The sequence below is a fragment of the Phytophthora sojae genome (genome assembly GCF_000149755.1).
Source record: "Phytophthora sojae unplaced genomic scaffold PHYSOscaffold_7, whole genome shotgun sequence".
In the NCBI taxonomy this organism is placed as follows: Eukaryota; Oomycota; class Peronosporomycetes; order Peronosporales; family Peronosporaceae; genus Phytophthora; species Phytophthora sojae.
In genome coordinates this window covers 19297-23980 of record NW_009258121.1, presented here as the reverse complement: position 1 = coordinate 23980, position 4684 = coordinate 19297, and the positions used below count along the sequence as shown (strand labels likewise).

At 55.1% G+C, this 4684-nt stretch overlaps 5 non-coding genes across 5 annotated transcripts; all 5 read left to right on the top strand.

Moving 5' to 3' along the window:
- The first annotated feature begins 339 nt into the window (after positions 1-339).
- Positions 340-411, top strand: PHYSODRAFT_t1401. The gene has a single exon. It is a non-coding gene; the product is annotated as a tRNA-Ala (tRNA).
- A 955-nt stretch (positions 412-1366) lies between these two features.
- On the top strand, positions 1367-1438 carry PHYSODRAFT_t1402. Its single transcript has one exon. It is a non-coding gene; the product is annotated as a tRNA-Ala (tRNA).
- Positions 1439-2393: 955 nt separating this feature from the next.
- Positions 2394-2465, top strand: PHYSODRAFT_t1403. Its single transcript has one exon. It is a non-coding gene; the product is annotated as a tRNA-Ala (tRNA).
- A 955-nt stretch (positions 2466-3420) lies between these two features.
- On the top strand, positions 3421-3492 carry PHYSODRAFT_t1404. The gene has a single exon. It is a non-coding gene; the product is annotated as a tRNA-Ala (tRNA).
- Positions 3493-4447: 955 nt separating this feature from the next.
- On the top strand, positions 4448-4519 carry PHYSODRAFT_t1405. Its single transcript has one exon. It is a non-coding gene; the product is annotated as a tRNA-Ala (tRNA).
- Positions 4520-4684: the final 165 nt, after the last annotated feature.

Here is a 4684-nt window from a genome sequence, read left to right as displayed (position 1 = left end):
ATACGTGTAAGCCGTAGTAGTGAGCCAAGGTAGGCCCATTACAGAACCAGCAGCAATGCGTTGGCGCTGCCACTCCAGACGGCCTGGCCGCTGGCTGAAGCGTGGATCCGGCGCAAACTCGGGTGTGTGGCCACGACGAACAACGCGTTTCAGCGAAGAGCACGTCGGTTGCGGGTCGGTGATGGTGTCGCTCGGGGAGGCCGTTTGAATGCGATTGGCGGGCAACAGGGCGTAGCGTGTGTCCGTGGCAGTGCGCGTGCAGTGCGTTTGTGTGCGTAGCGCGCGCAGGGGCGAGGACAAAGCGGTCCAAAAAATGGAGGTTAGGTTTTCCATTTTGCTGGGCGCATAGCGCAGTGGTAGCGCGTCCGCTTTGCAAGCGGAAGGCCCCGGGTTCAATCCCCGGTGTGTCCAACCCTTTGTTCGACTCACCTCCTCTTGCACGCCTACCTACATGCCTGCTTGCGACGGCCCGCAATGCCGCCGCTTTATGCCCTGCGTACAGCTGGATAGCCGCTCCAGATCGCACCACCCAGTCCAAAGCTCGCCTCGCAGCTTTCCACCGCACCCCCCGATGCACGAGGTCGGTTCGATGACCGCTACGCCGAACCTGTAACGGGGTTACACGCACAAGTGGCTACAGTCACTTGTTACTCTAACAGATGCGATGTCTGCTAGAGGTTCGAACACTTCCTCGACCTTGGTGTAAGGCACACCAATGGCTACATACATTTATGACCACCACGTCGGGTGGTCCATACACATTTAGGATTCCTATTGGCTGAAAGCAGCATCTTTTAGCCAATGAGTGACTTGCATGTTAGCAGAATCCTGCCAACCAGCCGTTGGCAGATTCCTAGTTTAGAATATTACATTTAGAGGAAGTCAGAAACATAAAACAAAAATAGCAGTTCTCATCTTTTACCAAAACCCGCTACTTGGAGTCTTTATCTTGTTTAAAGTATACTCGTGGATCTCGAGTATACTTAACTCAAGTAAAAGAAATCTACGCTTCCTCATACACGTGCGCATACGTGTAAGCCGTAGTAGTGAGCCAAGGTAGGCCCATTACAGAACCAGCAGCAATGCGTTGGCGCTGCCACTCCAGACGGCCTGGCCGCTGGCTGAAGCGTGGATCCGGCGCAAACTCGGGTGTGTGGCCACGACGAACAACGCGTTTCAGCGAAGAGCACGTCGGTTGCGGGTCGGTGATGGTGTCGCTCGGGGAGGCCGTTTGAATGCGATTGGCGGGCAACAGGGCGTAGCGTGTGTCCGTGGCAGTGCGCGTGCGGTGCGTTTGTGTGCGTAGCGCGCGCAGGGGCGAGGACAAAGCGGTCCGAAAAATGGAGGTTAGGTTTTCCATTTTGCTGGGCGCATAGCGCAGTGGTAGCGCGTCCGCTTTGCAAGCGGAAGGCCCCGGGTTCAATCCCCGGTGTGTCCAACCCTTTGTTCGACTCACCTCCTCTTGCACGCCTACCTACATGCCTGCTTGCGACGGCCCGCAATGCCGCCGCTTTATGCCCTGCGTACAGCTGGATAGCCGCTCCAGATCGCACCACCCAGTCCAAAGCTCGCCTCGCAGCTTTCCACCGCACCCCCCGATGCACGAGGTCGGTTCGATGACCGCTACGCCGAACCTGTAACGGGGTTACACGCACAAGTGGCTACAGTCACTTGTTACTCTAACAGATGCGATGTCTGCTAGAGGTTCGAACACTTCCTCGACCTTGGTGTAAGGCACACCAATGGCTACATACATTTATGACCACCACGTCGGGTGGTCCATACACATTTAGGATTCCTATTGGCTGAAAGCAGCATCTTTTAGCCAATGAGTGACTTGCATGTTAGCAGAATCCTGCCAACCAGCCGTTGGCAGATTCCTAGTTTAGAATATTACATTTAGAGGAAGTCAGAAACATAAAACAAAAATAGCAGTTCTCATCTTTTACCAAAACCCGCTACTTGGAGTCTTTATCTTGTTTAAAGTATACTCGTGGATCTCGAGTATACTTAACTCAAGTAAAAGAAACCTACGCTTCCTCATACACGTGCGCATACGTGTAAGCCGTAGTAGTGAGCCAAGGTAGGCCCATTACAGAACCAGCAGCAATGCGTTGGCGCTGCCACTCCAGACGGCCTGGCCGCTGGCTGAAGCGTGGATCCGGCGCAAACTCGGGTGTGTGGCCACGACGAACAGCGCGTTTCAGCGAAGAGCACGTCGGTTGCGGGTCGGTGATGGTGTCGCTCGGGGAGGCCGTTTGAATGCGATTGGCGGGCAACAGGGCGTAGCGTGTGTCCGTGGCAGTGCGCGTGCGGTGCGTTTGTGTGCGTAGCGCGCGCAGGGGCGAGGACAAAGCGGTTCGAAAAATGGAGGTTAGGTTTTCCATTTTGCTGGGCGCATAGCGCAGTGGTAGCGCGTCCGCTTTGCAAGCGGAAGGCCCCGGGTTCAATCCCCGGTGTGTCCAACCCTTTGTTCGACTCACCTCCTCTTGCACGCCTACCTACATGCCTGCTTGCGACGGCCCGCAATGCCGCCGCTTTATGCCCTGCGTACAGCTGGATAGCCGCTCCAGATCGCACCACCCAGTCCAAAGCTCGCCTCGCAGCTTTCCACCGCACCCCCCGATGCACGAGGTCGGTTCGATGACCGCTACGCCGAACCTGTAACGGGGTTACACGCACAAGTGGCTACAGTCACTTGTTACTCTAACAGATGCGATGTCTGCTAGAGGTTCGAACACTTCCTCGACCTTGGTGTAAGGCACACCAATGGCTACATACATTTATGACCACCACGTCGGGTGGTCCATACACATTTAGGATTCCTATTGGCTGAAAGCAGCATCTTTTAGCCAATGAGTGACTTGCATGTTAGCAGAATCCTGCCAACCAGCCGTTGGCAGATTCCTAGTTTAGAATATTACATTTAGAGGAAGTCAGAAACATAAAACAAAAATAGCAGTTCTCATCTTTTACCAAAACCCGCTACTTGGAGTCTTTATCTTGTTTAAAGTATACTCGTGGATCTCGAGTATACTTAACTCAAGTAAAAGAAATCTACGCTTCCTCATACACGTGCGCATACGTGTAAGCCGTAGTAGTGAGCCAAGGTAGGCCCATTACAGAACCAGCAGCAATGCGTTGGCGCTGCCACTCCAGACGGCCTGGCCGCTGGCTGAAGCGTGGATCCGGCGCAAACTCGGGTGTGTGGCCACGACGAACAGCGCGTTTCAGCGAAGAGCACGTCGGTTGCGGGTCGGTGATGGTGTCGCTCGGGGAGGCCGTTTGAATGCGATTGGCGGGCAACAGGGCGTAGCGTGTGTCCGTGGCAGTGCGCGTGCAGTGCGTTTGTGTGCGTAGCGCGCGCAGGGGCGAGGACAAAGCGGTCCAAAAAATGGAGGTTAGGTTTTCCATTTTGCTGGGCGCATAGCGCAGTGGTAGCGCGTCCGCTTTGCAAGCGGAAGGCCCCGGGTTCAATCCCCGGTGTGTCCAACCCTTTGTTCGACTCACCTCCTCTTGCACGCCTACCTACATGCCTGCTTGCGACGGCCCGCAATGCCGCCGCTTTATGCCCTGCGTACAGCTGGATAGCCGCTCCAGATCGCACCACCCAGTCCAAAGCTCGCCTCGCAGCTTTCCACCGCACCCCCCGATGCACGAGGTCGGTTCGATGACCGCTACGCCGAACCTGTAACGGGGTTACACGCACAAGTGGCTACAGTCACTTGTTACTCTAACAGATGCGATGTCTGCTAGAGGTTCGAACACTTCCTCGACCTTGGTGTAAGGCACACCAATGGCTACATACATTTATGACCACCACGTCGGGTGGTCCATACACATTTAGGATTCCTATTGGCTGAAAGCAGCATCTTTTAGCCAATGAGTGACTTGCATGTTAGCAGAATCCTGCCAACCAGCCGTTGGCAGATTCCTAGTTTAGAATATTACATTTAGAGGAAGTCAGAAACATAAAACAAAAATAGCAGTTCTCATCTTTTACCAAAACCCGCTACTTGGAGTCTTTATCTTGTTTAAAGTATACTCGTGGATCTCGAGTATACTTAACTCAAGTAAAAGAAATCTACGCTTCCTCATACACGTGCGCATACGTGTAAGCCGTAGTAGTGAGCCAAGGTAGGCCCATTACAGAACCAGCAGCAATGCGTTGGCGCTGCCACTCCAGACGGCCTGGCCGCTGGCTGAAGCGTGGATCCGGCGCAAACTCGGGTGTGTGGCCACGACGAACAGCGCGTTTCAGCGAAGAGCACGTCGGTTGCGGGTCGGTGATGGTGTCGCTCGGGGAGGCCGTTTGAATGCGATTGGCGGGCAACAGGGCGTAGCGTGTGTCCGTGGCAGTGCGCGTGCAGTGCGTTTGTGTGCGTAGCGCGCGCAGGGGCGAGGACAAAGCGGTCCAAAAAATGGAGGTTAGGTTTTCCATTTTGCTGGGCGCATAGCGCAGTGGTAGCGCGTCCGCTTTGCAAGCGGAAGGCCCCGGGTTCAATCCCCGGTGTGTCCAACCCTTTGTTCGACTCACCTCCTCTTGCACGCCTACCTACATGCCTGCTTGCGACGGCCCGCAATGCCGCCGCTTTATGCCCTGCGTACAGCTGGATAGCCGCTCCAGATCGCACCACCCAGTCCAAAGCTCGCCTCGCAGCTTTCCACCGCACCCCCCGATGCA